The sequence below is a fragment of the Pan troglodytes genome, chromosome X (genome assembly GCF_028858775.2).
Source record: "Pan troglodytes isolate AG18354 chromosome X, NHGRI_mPanTro3-v2.0_pri, whole genome shotgun sequence".
In the NCBI taxonomy this organism is placed as follows: domain Eukaryota; kingdom Metazoa; phylum Chordata; class Mammalia; order Primates; family Hominidae; genus Pan; species Pan troglodytes.
In genome coordinates this window covers 126,568,497-126,594,315 of record NC_072421.2, presented here as the reverse complement: position 1 = coordinate 126,594,315, position 25,819 = coordinate 126,568,497, and the positions used below count along the sequence as shown (strand labels likewise).

The 25,819-nt window shown below is 40.0% G+C and overlaps 2 long non-coding RNA genes across 2 annotated transcripts in view; one reads left to right on the top strand and one right to left on the bottom strand.

The window, feature by feature from the left end:
• The window catches only part of LOC107971137 (uncharacterized), a 130,258-nt gene that overhangs the window by 93,920 nt on the left and 10,519 nt on the right, over positions 1–25,819 (bottom strand). The gene's annotated exons all lie outside the window — the stretch shown is intronic.
• The window catches only part of LOC107971136 (uncharacterized), a 156,409-nt gene continuing 130,957 nt past the window's right edge, over positions 368–25,819 (top strand). The window contains exons 1-2 of the long non-coding RNA XR_010154779.1: positions 368–5,518; positions 10,907–11,020. This is a non-coding gene — a long non-coding RNA (uncharacterized LOC107971136). The remainder of the gene's footprint in view (positions 5,519–10,906; positions 11,021–25,819) is intronic.

Genomic DNA, 25,819 nt, shown 5'->3' with positions numbered 1-25,819 from the left:
TTGCCCAGGCTGCAGTGCAGTGGCATGATCATAACTCACTGCAGCTTCGACCTCCTGAGTTCAAGCGATCCTCCTGCCTCAGCCTCCCAAGTAACTGGGACTACATGCATGTGCCACCACACTTGGCTAATTTTTAAATTTTTTGCAGAGATAGGGTCTCACTATTTTGCCTAGGCTAGTCTTGAACCCCTGGCTTCAAGTGATCCTCCTGCCTTGGCCTCCCAAAGTGTTGGAATTATAGGCATGAGCCACCTTGCCTGGCCTCAGTTGAAACTTACATTCTACTAGATGGAACTCCATTTAAAGTACACATACAGCTGGGTGTGGTGGCTCATGCCTGTAACCCCAGCACTTCGGGAGGCCAAGGCAGGAGGGTCCCTTGAGCCCAGGAATTAGAGATCAGCCTGGGCAACATACCATCTCAAAAACATTAAAAATAAAAATATAAATAAAATACACATATACCATGTAGCAGGGGTAATGCACTAACTTACTAGGGTGGTCACATTCACAGAGGATAGGACTCTGAGGGCATGGGTCTCAGAATAGATTGAGTTTTTTGGTAGACTGTGGGTCAGGGAGAAGAGAAGTAGACTAACTGAATTCCTTCTATGTGCTAGGTTCTCTTCTAACTGTTATTTAAAAGGTTACCTTTCCTCATTCCAGCCTTAGCACCAAGAGGTAGGTAGGCGTCAACTCCATTCTATGGATAGAAAAGCAGTTTCTGAGAGGTTAAGCAATTTGACCAAGGTCACAAGGTTAGTTGGTGGCAGACCCTAGGAGTAGGAAAGCTAGAGTGTTGTGTGTGGAGGAGTAGGGGGTTGGATAAAATCTAAGGCCTACCAAAAGGAAAACAGAGGCAAAAAAAAAAGGAGGAGGGGGAGGAATATGGTGTCATTAACCAAACATGAATTAAAAGACCTGGTCCTGTCTTTAAATTGGTTACAATTCACCTGCAGAAAGATGAGGAACTCATGATACAGGGCAGAATATAATAAGCAATACTAATAGTCAAGTCCAAACTGTGCATTATGACTGAGGAAGATAAACAAGAAACAAGCAAGGGAGGAGTCGGGCAACTTTGAAAAGGCTACTGGGAGGAGGTTGTCAAAGCCATTTAAAATGGAGACTTCCTTTAAATACAGTGCTTGCTTCCTTTTGCTTGGATGAAGTAGTTTTAGATTTCAAGCAAGTTAGGTACAAAACAATGATTACTGAACTGTCTGGAAGGTCAACAGACACATTATGATCATTGAGTTATAAATCACTGAAGGCTATATGGGTCCAGGCAACATCCCATCTGCGGGTACTATTTCAGGTCGAGATACATAATATCAATTGTTGTCCCCAGCTCCACTTCCCGTCACTAAAATGTGACAGTGATTAAATGCAAAATGCAAATATTACAGTATGTAAGTGCAAATTTAAAACAATAATGGCCTCTTGTCAGACAATATGGAAAGGCAAAGTTGCATGGAATTTGTTATTATACTTGCAAATGCAGCAATATTTACAATGGGTTGACACAGAGCTACATAACCCAATACAAGGCGAGGGAAGAATTATGGAGAGCAGGAAAGGAAAATTGTGAACACGGAAGAACACCGCCTTTAAGGAATCACAAAGGAAGGCATGAAGAGGGAGGAAAACAGTTTCAAGGTCAGTGTTCCTCAGACATTTCGGAATAGCCCCCATGCTCCTAATTTGTTTTATGAATCAAAGCAAAGGCCAGAGGATCAGTTTTTTGAAGTTTGCTTATGGCCTAACGTCCTCAGTGTCAACTCTGATTTCTTAATTGTCTTATACTTCTTAAATCTCTCATTTTTCTATGATCCATGAGATCCGCGAGGCCAGAAACCATGTCTGTCTTGTTCACCATTCTATTTCTAGCATCTAACAGTGCCTGGCATGTAGTGCCTGCTCAGTAAATATTTGGTATTTGAACGAATAGTTGTTCTCCTGGCTGCCTTGAAAGCTCTGGTGGCTTTCCTCCCCTACTAAGAAATTGCTTCCAGTCTCTGTATCTCTCCTTATCCAATTATTTTCACTAAAACCTGCTTATTTTATATCTTATTCCCTCAGAGACTCTCTAAAGAGAGCAGATTTTAACAATAAGATTAATAGTTTCAGGCACTGCATTAATCTGGGTCCAACCAGAAAAATAGAAAACCACTGTAAGTGTTTAAAACAGAGGAAATTTAATGCCGGGAACCAGTTACACAGATGGTGGGGATACACATAAGGACAGTCTTGCCTCCCAGATCAAGAGTATGTTGAAAGCAGTTCTCTTGATGCATAATCCTGTTATGAGCTCACGCAATCTAAGGGTTGGAAAGAATCTTAAACTTTGTTAAGCTCCAACTCGTCAGATGGCTGTTGTGCCACAGATGGCTATTGCCTACTCCAACATCTCTTCTTCTCTTTCTCCTCAGGCACAGAATGGCTATTTTTAGATGAACACATTTCTACCCAGAATCAAAGATAATTCTGTTTTTCTGACCTTCCTTGCAGCTAGCCAAGGCCATGAGACTAACTTTTAGGCAATAATATGTAAGCAAAGGTGTCATGTGGGACTTCCAGGGAGGTTTCTGAAAGGGAGTGGACACATTCAGGAGGGGCTTCTTTTGGTTTTCTTCCTTTCCTCCTTTTTGAGGCCTATAGTAAAGACATGTTGTTGGAACTCCATGGGCCCATGAAGTATCCTTGTGGGTAGAAGACATGGGATAGGATGATACAACAGAAAGACAGGACGCCAGGTCCGTGATGACACTAGAGAGTTACCCTGTAGCTTCGGACTGCCCACTTCCAAATCACTTTTAACATGAAAGAAAAATAAACTTCTATATTATTTAGCCATTGTTGAGTTTTCTGATCTTTTGCTTTCTTTCTATTATATACAAGTGAATCTAATCCTAACTAATCCAGTTATATCATTTTTATTGCATCTGAGACAAATGGCCATTTAACTTTGGCTTGGATACTTCCTGTGGTGGGAAACTTACTAATTCTTTGGGTGGCCTATGTATCTTTGAACAGCTATTACTAATGAGAACTTTTCTTAACTGACTGCAAATTTATATTTATTAAGATTGTACTTAAGGGTCTTTGAATGGTTTTGGGTCACAAAGAACCTTCAAATTTTTTTTATGTCACGTATTTGAAGATGTGTCATGTTCCTTGGAGTCAGCTCATCTCCAGTTTAAATATCTCCAATTCTTTCAACTACTCCCCACAAGACCGTTTCTTCATTTCAACAAGCTTAACCTAGCTTCACGTATTAGTTCACACAGGAAGCCCTATGGAAAAGAGCTTGAGGCTATGAGATTCAGCAATGTTGCCTGCAGCCCTATATATTTAATTGATTCCATTGAATTAAGGAAAAGGTACTTTCTACTTGTTCTAGTCTAAATTAGCAGTCTGAAGTTTACATAATGGACTTCACTATTTTGGGTGGGCTAAAATTGAGGTTAAAACAAACACGATTATTTAATCCTATACTATATTATAATCAGCGTGTTCAGCAAGAGACTTAAAGTTTTAATTAATTATTAACCACATTGTACACAAACCAGCTTCTCCTTTTACATAGTAAGAGGCAACATTCCCAGAGTCATTAGCTATTGCTTAATCTTTTTAAACAAAGCTCCCTTCTTAAATGTTTTCTGTGGATGTAGCCAATTCAGACTGTTGGGCTCTCATCTCCAGGGCCGTCTGCTTAGCACCTGTTGATCACTTCTAATGGCAACATATTCTTGGAGTCTACTGAGAAACCGCTTTCCATATGTGTTAGAAGAAATTTATAGTCTCTCAAAATGTGCGTCTAAGAGTTATGCTTCTCCCCCACCACCCAACCAGAAGAGTGGCAAATGCCATTGACTCCTACCTGTCAAATTCAATAAACTAATATTTTTTTGTCGTCTCAGCTGACACTTCTATGGCATTTCACACTGTTGACTACCTCATTTTCAAAATTATCTACTCCTTTGGTTACCAACATGGCATCCCTACTGGTTCTTCTTCTGTATGGCCATTTCTCAGTTTCCTGTGCTTGGTCCTCTTCCTCTAATCACCACTTAATTGTTGCTGTTCTTCAGAGCCCTGACCATGGCCATCTGTGCTTCTCATTTGGCACCTTTACCCCAGACAATCCCATCTACTTCTATATAATCAGCATAGGCTGATGACCTTTTAGCCTGTATCTCCAGCTCTGACCTCTCTCTTGAGCTCCAAATCAGCATTTTCAACTGACACAGGGGCAGCGCTCTTGATGACGCACAGGCACCACAAACCATGAATCTTCAAAACTCATTATCTCCCCACCCACAACTCAGATACTCAAGCCAAAATCAGAGAATCAGGCACTTTCTTACCTTTCTGTAGTTATTCCTGTCAATAAACATGTCATTTAGAGATGTGAAAACCGAGGCTGAGTGCTCAAGTAGTTTGTCTATAAATCCCTCAGCTACTACAAGACAATTTTTTAAAGTTTATTTTTAAATTTTCCTTTTTTCTTTTTATTTGTTTTTCCTTTTTTTTCTAAGCCCATACCTTACAAGGACACTACAAGAGAAATTCTAACACATTTCAATCTAACTCTGGAGCTGGAACTCTTAACTGTTATGCTAAATTCCCCTTACTAGGTAGTTCTATTATAGAATATTTTGTCTTCATCTTGAAAATCAGAGAGCAAGACCCTGAGGGAAGAGAACACTAAAGAGAAAAGGGTTGTTGAAACATTCGGTTTGGAGGGGAGGTTAGGTTCCTGAACAACCGGGAGAGGTAAAAGCTCAAAAAGTGCAGGGAACAAAAGGCAGTTGAAGGAAAAAGTGCGAGGAGCCAGGGCAGAGGAGGAAGGGCCTCAGGCCAAAGTAGTCTTTCGTAGGGTCTTATTGAGAAACAAGTGACCTCACTAGGATTCAATCAAGCTTGTAGGTAAGTGGTTTCCAGGTGGGAAAGGAAAAAACCTTTTGGTAATCCCAAACTTTGATTTCCACATAACTTATACTGAAATCAAAAGGGCCTATTGACTGATACAAGTGAATGGTAAACATGATGAATAGCTGCAAAACATAATAATTGGCATTACTTTGGAACAGAAGCAAAGGTACAATTATCATAGCCCATTCAACCATGAAAATTATAAGCAAATTGACAGTAAGATAATTATTCTCAAAATATTTTTTTCAACAGTTTTATTAAGCATCTTTCTATTGTAGTCATTTCTATTTCTTCTGCTCCAAATTCTGTCAGCCACTTTTTTTTTCTGGCTTTACACTTAACAACCCATTAGGAATGGAACTCATTTTCAGTACACAAAAGGCTTTGGGACAGCAAATGTCTTTAATGTTAACACTCTCTCAGTATCCGCTGCTTGACCAAATAGATATATTCCAACAATGTTGGCTATAAGATAAATGCTATTTTGCTTTTGCCTTACATTAGAATGCTGAGGATGTGTTCCCATGAGTTTCTCCCTCCTTGTACCCCACTGAGTGGAATGTTAAAAATACGGAGAAAGGTAGGTATCAAGAAGACATTTCTTAGATGGCACTGATGTCATGATTATTTGGGGGTGGGGGAAAGGTGTTTTCTTTGGGTTCTTTCTTCTGCCAGAGGTCTACTGTTCCTCTTACCCTTTTTCAGGAAAATAATTTATTCTAAACCTGTTATTCTAAACCTGTTTGTCTTCACTCTTCTTATAGATCTAAATAGTATCTCGAAAGTATAGGTGTGATGCTGTATCTCACCACTAAGTGCTATGGTTTAATACAAGTTACTCCAGCATGAAAATTCCTTACATTATATTCTTAGCTACTTTAAAAAGTAGGGTAAATGAAACTTCTTTATCAATATCTAAATTAGAACTCAGGTAAAGTGAATTTACTTAAAACAAGGAGTAAGGTAAATTTATTTAAAACAAGGGAACATTTTAGTTAAAGCTCAGATTTCTATCACCTCCTTCTAAATGACATTGTCAAAATGCTTTCATGTGGCTTGTGGTTTCATTTATAGTTAGAAAAAAGCCCAATACTTAACCCTAAATAGCTACTGATTTGTTTTTGAGGCAACTGAGGCCGTACAGCCTTTATAAATTGATTAAAAGGCAGGAATGATAATTTCTTTCATGTGTCTCAGTTTCTAAATGCCAAGTTTGTTATCCTTAGATTAGGCCTATAACTTCTGGGTTGTTATATTTAAAATAATAACTTACCGCTGTCCTGTTTTCTTATAGTATTATATGAATTTATGGATTAATAATCAGAAAATGCTTTCTGGATGAATCTGGCTTTTGTTTCAAGGTGTCTGGCAGGCACACAATGATATAACTAGCTTATGACTTCTGAATTTTTATTTCCTTTCTCTGAATTACTTTGTCCTTTTCTCATGTTTTTATAAGAATTTAAGACCTGCCAGATTGGATCATGCCAGTGTTTCCTATAGCCTAAGATTCTACCTTCAACTGTGGCAGTAAGATAAATTTTGTGGTAAGATGGATGTATTTGCTTTTCATGACAGCAACCTTAAAAGCTTAGGAACAATCCCTAATAATCTTTTTTGCCCATGTTTTAAAATTGTTCTTATTATTTTTAAATTGACAAATTAAAATTATATACATATGTGGTATACAGCATAATTAAAATATGTATACATTGTGCAACGGCTAGATCAAGCTAATTAACATATGCATTACCTCATAGACTTATCATTTTTTTGTGGTGAGAACACTTAGAATCTACTTTCTTAGTAATTTTCAGGTATACAATACATTGTTATTAACTACAGTCACCATGTTGTACAATAAATCTCTTGAAATTATTCTTCCTGTCTAAATAAAATTTTGTATCCTTTGATTCCTAATAACCTTAACTACTCTCCACTCGTTAAGGATCTGTCATACATAATTTTTGTTAACATCATTGTAACCTTCTTATATTTTTCATTTGGATTACTATGTTTTTCTACATGCTGATAAACAACTGATTTGACTAAAATTTATCCACTGAATTGCCTGATTTATTGACAGAGTAAGCTGAATGTTTTGGCATTTTATAGATGTAGCCAAAGGCACACACCAAACAAGCAAACTGAATGGGAAAATGTTTGTGACAGTTTGGCCTGAGGGTACTGTCAAGCTCCCCTGGCATTCCAGAAGATCCCTTTCCAGGGAAACCAAAGGGCATGGCAAGACCAATTATCAGATCAGGTCAGCATCAAATTTCAATAACCATGGAAAAAAAATGTAGGAACTGGTGGCAGACCCGAATCAGGAGCTAAGGACCAGGTGGTATCAAACATATATGAGGGTGTGACTTCTCTGACCTTTTTATGACATTTGACCTTGATGGTCACTTGATTTCAAGATAACAGTTGGGAAACTCCAGTGGCTTGGGCCATATGCTTCCAGATGATTCAGTTACTGACAAAATCACTAATAGGGGAAGATATTTATAGAAGTGTAGAATCCCAAACTAATAAGGAATGGGCCTGCTCTAATAGTTACTGACCACATTTCACTTGCACTATTAGATTCCTTTTTGAAAACTGTCTCTTAAAAGGATGGTTTCAGACTGCAGTCTGAAAAATAAGTCTTTTCAGAAGAGGATTACTAGTGAGATGAAGGGACTCCAAGTCATGACATAAGGAACCCAGGATGTTTAATTAGGAGTAAAAAATACTTAGGGAGGGTTAGTTTTTAGAGGAGGGATCAATTTGTCCTATGTGGCTACATATAACAATCCTATTTTCCTAGTGGAGCTCTCTTTCCATGTAGATATGAGGCAGAAATGAAGATTCACCCTCTAAGGAGAACACTAGAGAAGAAAAAACAAACTATCATTTAAAACACCATCATTTCATACCCCAAAAGTAGAAAGGACATAATCTCAGAGTGAAGCAAAGTCCTTTAATACATTTAGCTTTCTACCACATTGCCCTTATTGTTTTACAGACCTGCAAGATTTCATTAGGATTTTGCACAAGTCCCTGAAACTAGCCTTTGGGAGCCACTGAAGTAGACAAATTTTCAGATCCTTCTAACCATGAGATATTTTAATTCTATGATAGAATTTCACTTGTACCTGGACCACAGAACAGAACCAAGGGACTGGACCTAGGTCAAGAGACAGGCAGATCCTGAAAATCTGTTTGTGAAAGGGTTGGCAGTCAGGCCCAGAGCAGAGTACTTTTTCTCCTTGGAATTCTTAATTATATTTCCCAACTGTCAATATGGAGAAAAATTTATCTAAAAAGGCCAGAGGGTTGTCGTGAAGAGAACTCGATGTTGAACCTCTGTGCCCAGCCTTGAGCTTTGGGCTCTCCATTGCCAGCCTGTGCACCATAATATTTGGAAGAAAAGACAGAAATGCCAGTTTTGGCATCTCTCTCAGTAATAACATTTCAAATGTCTTCGCTTTTTTTGTCTTAACATTTTATTACCAGCTTGTAGTTCTTCTCATCCCACGTGTGGTCCCACATCCCCCCTTGTGAACTGTTGAAGCTAAGTTGCAGCAAATTGAATTAGAAAACCACATATCCAGGGTGATTTATCATTAATGTGAAATTCTATCCTAACCTGAAAGCCAAGGAGCAGGAATCCCAAGCTGTTTCAAAATTCATATTACAAGACAGACAATCAGATGCCCCAAACCACAACATCTTGTACTCTATTAATCGTACACTGACAGAGCCCTTTGGTTGCATTTGTATTTCCAAATAAATACAAACATATGTCACCATTTTTTATTGATTTTGGACTTTCCTAGGAAGGAAACACTGTTAAATTATAATAAATTGTGTCAACTAAAACAAATAGTGCAAAACCTATTAAGAAGGCATTTGTTGCAGAACTTCGTTTGATTTGTTGGCGTCAGTTGAAATCATGTCAAAATAATGTCTCCAGAAACCAAATAAAAATTTGTTTGCAAATTTGTCTGTGGCAAGCATTTCTAGCACATAAAAATCCTTAAGAATCAATATGGTTTTATTCAGTATGCAAATGTATTGAAAAGCATTGCGGCAAAAATTCCATTGCTGAATTATATGATAGTGTTAGTGAATTAATAAATAATAATAGATGATAAATAATATAGGGACTGAACTAGATAATACATTTATGAAGAAGTAGAGGGAGAAAAAGATTAAGGGGATAGTCTTGGGAGAAGATCAATTTTCAGATAAGCTAAAATAACATTTTATATTCAGAAAATTAATGGAGTTTAGTCCTGTAACTCACAAAGTCCAGTTGAAGTAAATTTCACTGCAGCCTCTAAAAAGGAAAGGAGATGCAAATTGCCTAGTTCTGAAGTGATAACCATTGGAGTTCTAATATGAATCAGTCTGCATCTATGATTTGCATGACTGTGTTTGCCTTCCAGGTAATTGGGAATTTAATTGCTAGCAGGATAAAACTTGAGTATTATTTGCAAATGATATCAATGCAATGTATCCCGATGTGCATTTTTGAGAGTCATTGTAATTAGGCAAATGGGAGGGCTGCAGTTGGGGCTGGACTTCAGTATAGAATTTAAAAAGAGCTTATCTTCAGCATTCTCCAGATTCTCTTCTGCTACTACCATCTTGTTCCTCACCTTACAGTGCTGTTTGAACTGCATCTGACCTTTTTGTCCCTCTCTCTGTTTCCTCCTCACACTGAAACAGACCCCTTCTAATCTCATTCCTGATATGTTTAAAGGAGCTCGTTAACGTCTTTATCCCTTACCTCTCCCAGATACTTTCTTTCTCTTTTTGCAAAGTAAAAAAATAAAAAACCCAAGCCGAATCTCAACCACCATCTACTATCACCATAGTTTTATAAAAAGAAGGGTGCTTTAATGCCTCCCAGCCCCCAAATAAAAGCAGGAAGGACATCATCTCAGAAAAATAGACAGCTTTTTAACTGAATACATTTACCTTTTTGACAAACTCTTATTACATTGACCCTATTTTTTCTAATTTTGTTTTTAAAAAAGGCCAAATTTTATCACAGCCCAGGACTATTTTGTAAACTGATGTCTGAAAACTGCTTTGATGTTGCAAAGGGAAGGGGTACTGATTTTCTGTGGTAGGGCAAATTATAGTTATGGAACAAAGCAGGATGAAGCTAGGAGGTTCATCTTAGGGATCAGACAGTAACAACAGCCTCTGGGGTAAAGTAGAAAGAATGCATGGAATATAGGGATGACAAGTTAGGCTCTATCGGCGGGGAAGCATGTTGGAGAGGGTCACGAGGGCTTTACGAACATGGCTACCCAAGGGGAAATGACTATAGGTTCTTCCCATGGCTCTTACAACCTCTTTGACATGAATGGTTAGAATTGTAGGACTTTGTATGGTGCGGCTGGCCTTTTGCTGGCCATATCACACTGTGCAGCCAGCTTCCTTGTTGCAGTGATTGGATATTGCAATTCCCCTTCCTCTGTAAGCACCACTGATCTAAGCCCGTTTTGGGTTGGCAAGACAGCATTTTTTATTGATTTGAATTCTGCAAAGTGTTCTGTAAGCAAAGTCTTCCAGAATTAGGGAGAGCAAAGTTGCTGAATTATGCATATTTTATATGTACATAGTATATTTGTACGCGTGTGTGTATTCCAAATTCTAAAACAGATTATACCAGTTTCTTTTTTTTTTCCTTTGCAAAAAAAAAAAAAAAGGACCAAAAGAGCTCAATCAAAGCTTGAACTAAGTGCTGTCAGGGTTCCAGCTTTGTGGGGCTGTTAGAAGCATCCTGAGGAAAAATTCAACAGAACAATGCCCTGTTGTTAGTTGTGAGTGAAATCTACAGACCATCAGAGGGAGTACTTTAGCTGCTGTGAAAGGGCTCAGAGGGAGACATAATAAATGTACAACAATCCAATGTCAGAAATGATCACTATTGCAAAATGAGACTGAAAGCCTATTTTTTTTTTAGCAATTTCTACAGATGCAGTCCCACCTCTGGCCATGGCCAAAATTAGCTGGATAATTCTTTGAATCTGGCTAATGTGGAATCTTGCAAGGACAAAGAGGATTTGCTCACGAACTGGTAAGAGAGGTACTGGTCATGCATGCTTAAATGTGCTAATAGTTCTGGTCTTTAATGGTACCGACTTAATGAAGATGATGTTATGCATTTTTAATTGTTCGCCTATGATTTGACATTAGCCATGCCTTTCTAATATGAAGATTTGTTGGCCAGAACTGACATTAGCTGAAAATGGATCTTTAAATTGTCAGTTCCTCCCACATCTTCCTTGCTTTTGTTTTCCCTAGTGCCTTTCAACTGAATCGATGAGCCCTGTTTGCAGGCCCAGATCACCCGCTACCCCTTTCCTAAATCAATGTTTAAAATGGCAGAAAATATATCAACAACCTCAGACGAATTTAACAGGGCTTGAAACACTGAGCTGGGAGTGAGCTTTGTGTGTTCGTTACACCCCTGAAATGCAGTGCTCCTTGCCCCCTTTCTAGGTTACTTTTGCTTTGATATCCCACTGTACAGTTTGTCCAGTAATTTGGCCTTGTTTCCCTCTAGGGCTAAGTCCACATGCAGAACCTTGCCTAACTCCTGCCAAATTTCTCTTTCTAGAGTCTGCCCCGGCCCATTTCTTTGATACCTTATCAGCTGGTAAGATATGGACATATCATGATGATGATGCACACTGTGCTTCACTTCTGGGTTGAAACCTTTCTAGAAGTTCTTGCTACCGAGTTGGCTCTCCTCCCTCTGACTATTGTTTGAGGCTATAAACACTGCTCTAGATATTCCCAACTGTCCTGGCTGAGATCCCACTCTGCAAATTGTGGTCAGATTCCCTCAAAACCTATTCTAGTTAATGGGTGTTTGCTTGGTCCAACTTCTTCTCCCTTCATGCTTTGTGGCTGAATCCATCCATGATTTATCTTTGTAGATGATGTGAGGGTTTTTGCAAAAAGCCCTATCTCCAAAATCTCCATCAATGATACCTGAAATTTCCTGCTATTAGAGATTCAGTACTTTGACATAGGATATTGTCTATAGGTAATGTCTGTAAGAATGCATATATTCCAGGTGTCTCAGGGTGTTCTAGGCTAAGCTGTGGTAATGAGTAAACCCAAATATGTAATAGCTCAATATAATAGTTTATTTCTTGCTCACATAGCAATCCCGTGTTGGTTCTCAAGTCAGCAGGGTGGTTCTCCTCCCCACAGTCATTTTGAGATTCAGGTTTTCCCCATTTTGTGGCCCCTCAATTCCCTAGGGCCTCATTGGCATCTAGACACTGCTGGTGGAAGAAAAGAGCCAGACTGGAGAGTAAGACCTTTTTCTTAAAAGCTTTGACCTGAAGGTGGCGCCCTGTACCTAGTCTCACATGCCATTGGTCAAGATTCAACCACATGTTCACATCTAATTGCAAAGGAGGCTGGGGAATGTAGTCTAGTCATTTTGCCAGGAAAAATATGGGAGAATAGATTTTGGAGGACAGCTAACAGTTGCTGCCATACCAAATAAGCATAACATGCTAACTTGTTTTCAGTCTTTAATGCCCTGACACAGTTTGGCTAATTAAATTGCTAATATCTTGGAAAACAGATGACAAAATAATAGGATATGAGCTAGGCCAGGGGAACAAAGTAGAGGAGTGTAGAGAATACATAGCCAAACATGGTTCATTGAATGGAAAGGTCAGATTTGAGGTGAAAAATTTGCAGAGATAGGACTCTTAGAAAGTCAGGGGTCAGGCCGGGCACAGTGGCTCATGCCTGTAATCCCAGCATTTTCGGAGGCCGAGGCTGGTGGATCACTTGAGCCCAGGAGTTTGGGAGCAACCTGGGTGACATGGTGAAACTGCATCTCTACTGAAAATACAAAAATCAGTAGGGCATGGTGGCGCCTGCCTGTAGTCCCAGCTACTATAGAAGCTAAGGTGGGAGGATTGCTTGAGCCTGGGAGGTGGAGGCCGCAGTGAGCCATGATCATACCACTGCACTCCAGCCTGGATGACAGAGCGAGACTCTGTCTTAAAAAAAAAAAAAAAGAAAGGAAGAAAGGGGTCAATGTGAGGGTACTGGGAACAGGAGAGACAAGGGGATAGAAACAAAGTAAAGATGAAAAGGATGTCTCAGTTTGTTTCAGGTTAGCCTTGCTTCTACACTCAAAATGCTTGCCAGGTGAGGGTCTTCAAAATGTGAATAATCCAGTGTTGTATTTAGTTCTGTGTCATCTGTCTTTGTGAAAGAGAGGGAGCCGAATACTCCCAAAGCCCAGGTTCTTAGTGTATTCCACCAGGTTCCTGATCTTATAAGATTGTTCAACTTAGTACAAAACCCAGAAGAATTAAAATCCCATCAATTTCACCATTCTTTGGTCTTTGCTCAGGTCACAATGAAAGGATAGTTTTCTTACAGCTATTCGTTTGGTGTCAGGCTACCCACTGGGAGCCTTATTATATATGAAGCAAAATCTCTTCATATAGGAATGGGTTCTGTTTCCTGTTGGACATGCCACTTTACACAAACAAGGACTGACCTCTAGTTCATTTATGTACTCTTTTCCTCCACAGCCCTACAGACTGTGAGAGATTGATCCATGCCAGTGAACGGCCAACACATTCTTACCTAGTTGGGCCAGAGCATGAGTTGGTTCAGAAGGGAACAGGGAGGTGAGTGGGAGGCTGGAGGTTGTTATCTGCAGAGCTGTTAATGGAGCTGAATCTGATTTGTGTTTAGCCTGTAAGCACTTTGCAAAGGTAGACGGGAGGCAAAGGTCTGGAGATGCAGAGGCATAGAAACCATCGATTTTGCTTTTTAGCTTGTGTCCTGGATATGTTCACTGGGCAGCAAAAAAGAATCATTGAAGGTGGAGAGTCACAGGCAGTCAATCCATTCTGGATGAATAGATTTCTAAGGGTCTAAGGGCCTCATTAGTATAGACAGTTATCCATGTAATGTGATGTGAGGCGTGCTCCAAAATATCATTTTCTTGCAGTGCCTGAAATCCCATCATTAAAGATCACCCTTTGAAAACCTTTCAAAGCAATTATAATAAACTAAATTTTTTTAATAAGCAATTATGTAGCACTTACTATACACTAGGCACTATTCTAAAGGCTTTATAGATATTAACACACTTATTCCTTGTAACAACCCTATGAGGAAGATACTATGTTTAGTATCCTCATTTTACAGATGAGGAAACAGAGAGAGAGAGAGAGAGGCCCAAGAACACACAGCTAGTGAATGGCAGAGCCAATATTACAAACCCAGGTAGACTGGCTCCAGAGTCTGTACTTTTAACCATTATTCTACACTGCCTTTTATAGCATAGTATGTTACATTGATTTGGGGGAAGTGTAACCCATTCTAGCAGAAATTTATTAAACTAACCATACTATTACCCCTTCCACCTAGTAAAGAGCAGCAAGACTGTCAATGATTTGAAGGGAAGAGGCATAAGAGGTCCTGATGAGACTACTGGGGGGAAGAGGGTATCAGGATGAGGGTATTGTTAAAGGGCTAGATCCCCCCAGCACTTAGTCTCCCTAAACATGCATCACTCAAGGAAAAGTGCTTTATCTCTATCTTCTAGTTTGTATGAATTGGAAACAGGGTCTCACTCTGTTGCCCAGGCTGGAGTGCAGTAGCATGACCACAGACCACTGCAGCCTCAACCTCCCAGGCCCAAGCGATCCTCCCACCTCAGCCACTCAAGTAGCTGGTACCACAGGGACACGCCATCATGCTCAACTAATTTTTTTTTTATTTTTGTAGAGACAGGGTCTCCCTATGTTCCCCAGGCTGGTCTTGAACTCCTGGGTTCAAGTGATCCTCCCGGCTCGGCCTCCCAAAGTGCTGGGATTACAGGCATGAGCCACCATGCCTCACTTCATCTCTTTTCTAAAAAACTGTATTTAGTATGCTCGGAGGTGGTATAGGCTGAATATGACACTAGGTAGACTCCCATCTACTCAGGGAACAAAGAATGGTTTGGGCTGATTGGGAATCCATGGGCAACCATTTGAAAACCATTTTCTGGTTCTGTAGTCGGAGTTAATGCATCTTGCTGTCCCAGGACAGCTCCATGGAGGCTGCTCTGACAGGATTACTTCCTCTTGCCTGACTTTTCCATGGATAATTTGGTACTGGACAGTGCTCTCTGATCACTCAGAGCTCCTGTTAGCTTTTTCCCATCTAGCTTCTTCCTTACACCATTGAAAAAGGGCCACTGTTGTCTCTGCAGAATGTTTTCACCTGATGTCACATAGCCCATGGCTTTCAGTGTATAGCTGGCTCTTTTACAATCCCTATGTGTGGCTCTTCAAATCTTCAATTCTTGTATTAGACCAAGCTTATCCAACCTGTGGTCCAACACAAATTCGTAAACTTTCTTAAAACATTATGAGATTTTATTGTGTGTTTTTTTTTTAGCTCATCAGCTATGGTTAGTGTTAGTGTATTTTATGTGCGGCCCAAGACAATGCTTCTTCTTCCAATGTGGCCCAGGGAAGCCAAATGTTTGGACACCCCTGTATTAGACTGTATGTCTCACTAGGTGTTCCAGAGGAATATCTGGTGGAAAAGGAGAGGGGCATGATGATTTCGGTGGGTACTACCTCACCGGTCTTTGTCCCTGGAACAACTTTCATGGCTAGATACTATAACTAAGTTAGTCAGTTAGCAGAAATCTAAGCACCTACCATGTGCAGGATGCTGGATAAAGCACTGCATGCCCTAGGCAATCTGAGCTGACCTAACTTGGTCATTAAGTTCTCTTCTAGAAAAAGAACAAATACTGTTCTCTTGACTGACAGACTTTTCATTCCCTGTGCATAACTGAGGATCCAGCTTCTACACTTTGGCGCTGAGCTCGTTGTCTTCATAATTAATGCTAAAAACAGCAGATTTGGAAAGAACACGGGAACGAGAGGCTAAGTCTCCAGAGGGAGCCTTAGAAGTGGACTTGGTGCTTTTCCCCCTCACAATATTAATCCCCTATGGTCACGTGCAGGGAATACAAATGCCCTTCTCAGGCCCTCAGGTTCAACTTCACCATAAGACAATTGACCTATCGCCACGGTGAGGAGCAAAGCCTCAAACAAAGCAGCTGCCGAAAGGACTTTGTCAAGCTGGAAATGAATTATTAATATGGCTCTGAAAGGGAACAGCATTGGAAACCAGTCTCTTTATTATTTACATTAATGAGCTGGAAGACGATGCAGTGAGCAAAATCCCAAGTTTGGAGAATGCTACATTCTGAAGGGCAACAATGAGTGAAGAAACAATGAAATCCAGCAAATGTAAATGCAGACTACTGTCTCTGAACAAAAAGCGCAAAGAGGGAGCGTTTTCAGAGCAGGAAAGGGCTAACGCAGGGCAGCAAGTCATTACTGAAATTCCCTACCGTCAGTTTGTTTGAGAATGAAGCTCAGACTTAGGAAGACAAGAAAAAAAAATGCCTCAGATTGCCTGCTGGACAGACACAATGCTATACACCTATCAAAGGAGGCGGCATTATCTCTATTAGAGATGTGTGCCCAGTACAATATGCCATTCGTTTCTTATCTAGGTTGAACGGGAAAGTCAATTATTCTAATACAATATCATATTCTGCTCCTCAGAGAGATTCGGAGTCTTCACAGCTTGATTGGCAGAGGAGTACGTGTGTGTGCAGGCTTTCTGTATACTTCCTCTAATGCTAATTGCTTTCTTTTTGCTACATACAGAGCCCTGTTTCCCACCAATACCCCCGCCCCACTCCCCATCATCATAAATAATCTTTTGATTAACCTTCTCTTTTTTTCACAACAGCCATATAGTCTAAATGTTTCTCCCTGTTAGCCCCAGCCTGGCAATGCCAGAATTGATGTCTGCCTTCACAGGAAGCATAACAATCTCCTAAGATGAGAGATGCAACAACATTTTGCGCCACTAAATTAGATCCTTCCCCGGATGGGTATTTCTATTTTATCTGAATTGTACTTTGTCCTATTATATCTCTTGGTTGCTGGAAATTTGGTCACTTACCTTCCTCTGCATTTCTGCCTTTTAGAGAGCTCCCAACTTCCGCCTCTTTTTGTCTTCAAACATTTGTGGCCTTTTGGTTACTGGTTGTTTATCAGGCTTTGGACCCACTAGTTGCCTTCACTTTTCCTGCCCTCCTTTGCTCTGGCTCTAGCTTGCCTACTTGGCCTAGTCCCATTACCTGCTCTGATTTCTAGAACCTGCATAATCTCTATCAAATTTCCTTACTTATCTGGGCTGCCTTCTGTCCTAGGTACTACTTTGACCTGCTATAATCAATACTTTGGAATGACGCTATTATGGGGACTTTTCCTTGTACAACTCAGTACCATTTCTTGCTAGTAAGGCTTTGAGTCAATTTGGGGAGAGAGAGGAGGATGGCTGAGGGGGGTGTGTGTGTGTAGCCATTTGGAAGTTACTCTGAATACTTTTTGTTAAATACCTATTGCAGCAAGACAGGACATTTTAAAATAATCTTAAACAGTGTCAATAATATTGGTTTACAGTGATAGACTTGGGCTGCAGCTATCCTAATCCTGAATCTTGCATCAGAAAGGCCTTTGGCAATATTGAGGAAAGGTTTCATTTGATTTAGCTGCTCCTATTGGTGAAGCATAATATAGTGCATATGCATATGTTTTTCTTGAAGTAGCAACAGTTATGGATGATCTTAAATGATCTTTGGCATTTTAGACTTTAAAAATTGCTTTCAAATATATTATCCTGTTTAATCCTTTTATTAGGTTGAACCATGTGAAGCTGCTGATATTTGAGCATTTTGACCTACAGAAATGAAATGGCAATTTCATACAGCTCACTCTAATAGTTTACAGATGAGCAAATTGAGGCTTAGCAAGATGAAGTGGCTTCTCCAAGGTCATTCATTTCCACCCTAAGTAGTAGAGCTGGGGCTCAAATTCTCCTGTCTCACTCTCATTTTCTCCCTTGCTCTGTACCTTTGTTGCAAGTTCAAGATTCTCTAAAAAGCACTGGCCACAAATTCCAGAGTTCAAGTACAAGTTTTTACGTACAGTGGCCCACTGGAACAAATGATTTTGAAATGCTGCTGGACATTTTAAGAATAGTCTTAAAAACCTCAAATTGGCAAAGAAAAAAATTAATAAATCATCACACAAATAGTAATATCCTCGCTGTGTGTTCTCTGGTTTGGAATATGACAGTATCTGGATATCTGTCTTACTCTTATTTATCCCTTGATCCCTATCTTTTAAAACAATTTATTTGCTGTGTCTTTTTTTCTCATCTTCTCTCCTTACTGCCTCCCACCGTCCTGGCCCCTGCCATTTATTTGTTTTGAGCTTAAATTAAGCTCTTGAGCTTCCTTCTTTCTTTAGTGCTTTCTTTCTTGGCCAAGACCTGATTGTACCACTGACCGCAATTGAATTCAATTCATTTCACCAAATAACATTGTAGAACAGGAAAACTGGAGTGTGGAATTAGACATCCCAGTGGGAGCCACAGTCACTTGCTCTCTGAGAGCTTCCTGTTTTCTCACCTGTCTGGAAGGTTCAGGAAGAGGCTGACAGGTGCCCAGTCTTGCACTGCGGCTAATGCTGTCCCAAGGGAACACCCTTCAGACTTGAACAGCCTCCTCTCTCTGCTGGGCCGTAATATTATTGTGAAGTGGTGCTTTATACTTAAGTCAAACTGGAGAGTACCGTGCATTTTAACAAGCACCCTAATGAGCATTAATTTTTGATGTTCTTCGTTAACAAGCATTATAAGCTATGACAAATTTTGGTTTGACTTTGTGCCAAAATGAGGGCGAGTTGTTGTTTAAAGCTGTAAATCTAAAAGCTTCCCCTGGGACTTGGAAGGCTGCTCATTAATACTTCTGGAGCTCGCAAAGTCAGATGAGACAAATATATGGCTGGATCTGGTTTCCACTGCCTCTTCTCCTGCCTGCCTTCATTACGTCTTTCTTTTCTAAGCGGACTGTCTCCCTAACTGCACCCCACCCCACCCCCCCGCCGCGCGCGCGCACACACACACACACACACACACACTCAAAATCACTTTTCACTTCAGACTGTTGGAAAAAATGCTCACATCTTGGGAGTTACTAGACCTAGTAATTGCCTGCAAATTTCAGATAATGAAACTTCCAGCTTCAAAACGCAAATGCTTGGCAGGGATAAATAGATGGATGGAAAGATGTTTCTTTTAATTGAGAATTGGAAACTTCATTAGAATTTTTTTTAAAGAAGCCACATTCTGTTCTACTGCTTGTTGTTAAATAAGAAAAGTGCAAGCAATGATGTGTTTAAGGTGCATATCAAACCCAAAGGAAGAAGAGGCATGCTAGGAGGGGCATGAAAAGGTTTTTTGGCTCCAAACTTGCTTTCCCTTGGGCCTGGCAAAGTGCCCAAATTCCTGTCATTAGATTGCCTGTTTAGGGTGTTCTGTTTTAATAGAGCGAATGCTTTGTATTACCTGGGAGGGGTAATCCATTAGTTACCTGGTAACAGAATTTGATTATTTAATTACACTCATTGCCACCCTGCAGACTTTGGAATAAAGGGCTTAAAATATAGAATGAGCAGCCGGGCGCGGTGGCTCATGCCTGTAATCCCAGCACTTTGGGAAGCTGAGGTGGGCAGATCACTTGAGGTCAGGTGATTGAGACCATCCTGGCCAACATGGTGAAACCCAGTCTACTAAAATACAAAAATTAGCTGGGTGTGGTGGCATGTGCCTGTAATCTCAGCTACCCGGGAGGCTGAGGCACGAGAATCGCTTGAACCCAGGAGGCAGAGGTTGCAGTGAGCTGAGATTGCACCACTGCACTGCACTGCACTCCAGCCTGGTGACAGAGTGAGACTCCGTCTCAAAAAAAAAAAAAAAAATATATATATATATATACACACACACACACACACACATATATATACACATATATATACACACACGCACACACATATATATGTATATAGAATGAGCATACTTCCTTGGAAGTATAATGCTGGGGTTCCTTCCCCACCTGATGAGATGCCCTGGATAGCCTAGGGCAGTCAAGGGGCAGGAGGTTTTGAAGTATCTAGGTGTGGATAGGAACTGAATAGTAACTTTCTGCTGCTTTCTAAATTTCCATGAATCTGTCACAGATATTTTCATGCATTATCTACCAAAATGAGGATGAGGGCTAGACCTAGAATATAGAGATTGAGAATAAGGGCTTTAGCTTCAGATAGTACTGGGTTCAAGTCCCAGCTCAACCAATTTCTAGCTGTTTGATCACGGAGCAGTCGCTTAACCTTTCTGAGCCTCAGCTTCCTCATCAGGGAAATGGGACTACCCTTAGCATCTAACTCACAGGATTGTGGTATGGATTAACATGAGTTGATTTGTGCAAAGTGAACAGTACAACGTCTGACAGATAGTAAACATTCAAAATATAGTGGATGTTGTTCTTTTGTAAAATGGTCTTTATGGTCTGATGTGTGGAATACGCAAGCCTCAGGATCATGTCTGTCTTGGTCTGTCTTCATCTCTCTGTTACTTGTTTTGTTCATTACCTTCAATGTGTGTTATCTGTCGTGGGGTATTTATCTTTCTCAGATGATCTTCCTTCATCAGCCATTGTGTTCTCAGGTCTATCTCCCCTGGCTGCCTTCTCAATGTGTTCTTGTAGATGATTCACACTGCTTAGGGAAACCCTAATGAGTTCACAGCACATCTGCCTTCCTGATCAAAGAAGGGATTTCAAATCCAAAATGAAACGGCTTTTGGATTAGCTGTGACATTATTTCCCCTTCTATTGCTGCCCATAATAAAAGCTGTCCTCTCAATATGTTACCTTCTTACCTGCCAGTGATGTGGAAAGAATAAATAAGAGAGTAACTTGGTATAGAGGAAGGTGGCAGGGAAGAGGGGAGTGGATTTTTTCAGGGATTCTCTCTGTTGTTGTAAAACCTGGGAGTAAATTTTGGCAGTGCTTGTAGGCATGCGGCTACATTGAATGTGACAGGCAGATTCAGTCAATTGACACTTACTTACTTTTTTTGTGTCCAACCCTGTGCTGGGTGCCCCAGAGCTATTAAGACTTATGAGATATATTCCTGACCTAAAATTGCTTAAAATTAAGCTTGGAAGTTGAGATTGTGACTCATAAAACTGTTAGGTAAAAATAAAGCAGGGAAAATTTTATGGGGGAAATAAGAACTGAGCTAGGCCTTGGAGGTTGAGTTTGGATAGCAGAGGAGGGTGCAAGACATGTTAGTTATATGTATATTGGTGACGGCTGGAAATAAGTGGACATAGTGATAATAGAAAGCCCAGGAAAAGGAATGAATGTGATGTGTGCAGAAGGTTGGGAGGAGATCAGGTTGACAGGAGCAGAAAGTGCCTGGTGGAGAGCAGTAAGAAATATTACTAAAAGCATAACAACTATGGCCAGCTGCCAAAGGATTTTGACAGACAGGCTGAGGACTTTGACTTTATACAATAGGTGACAGGGAATCATTATACGTTGTGAAATAGGAACGTAATAGGATTGGAGCAGAGAGATACTCGGGGTGGGGATTGGGTGGGAGGCTGCTGTAATGGTATAGGGCTTGCTACTCAAGCAAGGTCCAGCAGCATTAACATCTGTATCCTCGGGGAGCTTATTAGGAATGCAGAATTTTTTTAGGCTCCATCCCAGATATACTGTCTGGGCCACAGACCAGTACTGATCCGTGACCTGTTAGAAACTTGGCCACACAGCAGGAAGTGAGCAGCAGGCAATTCAGCATCACCACCCGAGCTCCGCCTCCTGTCAGATCAGCAGTGGCATTAGATTCTCACAGAAGCATGATCCCTATTGTGAACTGCACATGCGAGGGATCTAGGTTGCACACTCCTTATGAGAATCTAATGCCTGATGTTCTGTCACTGTATATATTACATATAATAATATATACATGTATATACATTATATATTACAATGTAATGATAATAGAAATAAAGTGCACAATAAATGTAATGCACTTGAATCATCCTGAAACCAGCCCGCCTTCCCCCCAGTCCATGGAAAAATTATCTTCCACGAAACTGGTCCCTGGTGTCAAAAAGGTTGGGGACCACTGGTCTAAGTTATCTGCTGCTGCTTAACAAACCACCTTAAAACTTGATAGTTTAAAACCACAGACATGTATATCTCATAGTTTCTGTGGTCAGGAATCAGGGATAATTTAGCTGGGTGGTTCTGGCTCAGAGACGGTTCTCTCATGAGGTTATACTCAAGATTTTGGTTAGAGCTGTAGTCATCTGAACACTTGACTGGGGGCTGAAGGACCTACTTCCAAACTTGCTCATGTGGCCATTGGCAAGAGGCTTCAGTTTTCACTAGTTGTGGACTGGAGGCTTCAGGTTGTTACTATGTTGGCCTCTCCATAGCCTGCCTGAGTGAATTCTCAACATGGTAACTGTCTTCTCCCAGAGTGAGTAATCCAAGAGAGAGAGAGAAAGAGACAGAGGGAAACCAAGACAAAAGCAACACTGTCTTCTATAATCTAATCTCACAGATAGTCTACTATCACTTTCTGACCTTATGTTCTTGATCATGCAGGCCAACCCTGATACAATGTGGGAGAGGACTACACGGGAAGAGATACCAGGACATGAGGTCACTGAAGACTATTTTGTAGGCCGGCTACCATACCTACTGATTCAGAATCTGTATTTAACAAGCTCTTCAGCTGATACATATGCACATTATGCCCATTAACGTTTGAGAAGTGCTGGTCTAAGCCAATATACCTGTTAATAGCAAATAGTCAAGAAGAGACATGTAAAAGGATACATTGATGGATTTGGTGGGTGTAGGGGATGAAATAGATAGAAGAGTCAAAGTTAAGTGTCAAGTTTCTAGCTTGGGAGATAAAAATAGAGAGGTTGAGATGAGAGGGGGATGACATGCTCACTTTGATGTGCTGAGTTTGAGGCAATGGGATATCTAGATTTGAAACTTTGAGAATGTGGTGTTGGCATCCGTGAAAGGTGGATTAGGGAGTGAGCAGCAGAAAGAAGGCTGTGAAGGCTGTGAAGTCATGAAACAGTGTAGAAAGTTAGAGACAAGTAAAGGGACTGGGGTAAAGAAAGGAACGGGATAGTAAACTTAATAAGAAGCAATAGTGGAAGGCATGGAAAGTGAAGATGATGGGCCAAAACAAAGGATGGGTAGAGAGGAGATGAGTCCAGGTAAGTTGAGGGTGCTAGGGAATAGAACTCACTTACACTTTAAATATCATGTACTTAAAAAACAATAGGTATTATATAAGCATTTGGTAGAATATTCCACAGGTATAAATCTCCTTTTATTTTTGCCCTTTAGCTAGATGCAACTTTTTATATGTAACCTCCCAGGCATATTCTCCGCTATTTATTTATTTAACAAATGCTTAAATAGTACTTACTATGTGTCTGAGGTACTATTCTAAGACTTTGAGAATATTGACTCATTTAATCCTCAAAACAGCTCAGTGAGGTAGGTACTGTTATTAATTCCACTTTACAGATGAGGAGACTGAGGCACGAAGAAATCCAGTTATTACATGGTAGAGCCAAGATTCAGATCCAGGCTGGTTGCTTCAGAATCCATGCTCTTAACCATTATGCTCTGCTGCCTTTCACATGCAGATATATATTACTTTGTCCCAGCTTTGAGACAAATGGTAGCATACTATATACTATAAACATTGTTATATTCCTTGCTTTTCCACTTAAGTATATATTTTGGAAAGGATTTTCTACCAGTAACATACAGATGTCGATTTGGATCTACCATAATTTATAAAAATGTTTCCTATTGATAAACATTTGAATTTTTTTCAGTAAATACTCCAATTAATACCTTTATATATTTGTCATTTATTATGCATGAACACTTCTATAGAATAAATTCCTAAAAGTGGAATTGCTAGGTCCAAAGGTAAGTGCATTTCAAATTTTGGTAGGTATGGCAAACTTGCTGTCCATACAGGTTGTGCCAATTTACATTCCCCTCAACAACTCATAAGAGTGACTGTTACCCCACAGCCTTACCAGCGCAAGGTGTTAGGAAACTTTCTTTTAATCATCACCAATCTGACAGGTGGAAAATCATCTCAATGAGGTTTTTAATTTACATTTTTCTTATTATGGATGAAGTTGAGCAACTATACTACATTTAATTTAGTACTTCATTTCCTACAAATAATCTGTTTATTATCCTTGACCATTTGCAATTTGCCTGTTGATCTTCTAAAATTGATTTACAGGAGATCTTTTTATATTAAGAAAGTTAATTCCTTTTCTGTAATATAAATTGCAAATGTTTCTGTCTGTGAATTTTTTTTAACATCACGGAATTTTTGCACTGAAAAAATATTTATTTTCTTTTTTGGCTTATGGATTTTGTGTCATACTTAGAAAAAACTTCTCTCCATTCCAAGATTATTTTAAAATGACCTTTCTTCTACTCTTTTTCAGTTTTATTTTTTATGCTAAAACACTGACCCATCTGGAATTTGTTTTGGGTCAGATGTGAGTTGTGGATTCAACTTTACTCTTCTAGGTTTCTGCCCAATTGTCTCAATACTATTTAATCAACTATCTCTTCCCCATAAATGTAAATACCACCTTTAGCATATACTAAGCTCCTGTGTGTGTTTGGGTTTAGTTCTGGACTTTCTAGGCTGTTCCATTGAGGAATCACTCATATTTTGAAAGGACTCTTTAGCTTATAAAATGATTCCTAAAGGAATCCTATATATATCAGAATTGTCGTTTGTATTTTTAAGTATTTGTTTATACAACATTTAGTACTTTGGCAAGGAAGATTGGGGGAAGGGGGAGGAGGCAGTGAAGCTTAAGACTAATTTGTTAGGAAAAAGTATATATTGACAGTCCATCTGAAATTTTCATGTAAATCACTGAGAAAATAGGAGTTGATTTACAGAAAGAGCAAGGAACACCCTGTTTATCTAAAATGTGAGATGCCTCTACAAAGCCACTCACAAAGTGCTATTTCAGAATATGCACAGTGGGTGACAACATTGGCTTTGGAGTTGGTCTGCCAGGGTTCAAATCCTAGCTATAAATAATGTCAATAGTAATACCTCGAAGAAATGCTGTGGCTATTCTCCAAGGGCCCCAGTGTACTTCCTTGCCTATACATTCTGCCACAGCTCTTTTGAAACATAGCTTAATAGATTTACTTGGTCTAAGTCTATTTGACTTTGACTATTTGACCTGGTAGATTTGAGCCCACACTACCACTGTTACTTGCTTGCTTAATTTGGTGCAGGAGTAGCCAAACTACTGCCAGCAGGTCGAATCCACCCTACGGCCTGTTTTTGTACTCAAGATTTTTTTTTTTGCTTTGAAATGGGGTCTCCCTCTGTGGCACAGGCTGGAGTGCAATGGCATGATTTTGGCTCACTGCAGCATCAATCTCCTGGGCTCAAGTGACCCTCCCACCTCAGCCTTCTGAGTAGCTGGGACTGTAGGTGTGTGCCACCATGCCTGGCTAATTTTTAAATTTTTTTGTAGAGATAGGGTCTCTCTATGTTGCTCAGGCTGGTCTTGAACTCCTGGGCTCAAGCAATCCTTCCGCCTAGGACTCCCAAGGTGCTGGGATTACAGGAATGAGCCACCGCGCCCAGCCTGTACTCTCAATTTCAGAGGATTGTAAAAAAAAATCAAAACAAACAAAAGAAGAATATGTGACAGAGGCAGTATGTGACCTGCAAAGCCTAAAATCTTTACTATCTGGCTTTTTGTGCAAAATGTTTGCCAGCCCCTGTCCTGAGTCTGGATTTGTTGTTTATCTTGTAAAAATAATACTCAGCTTGCTAATAACAAA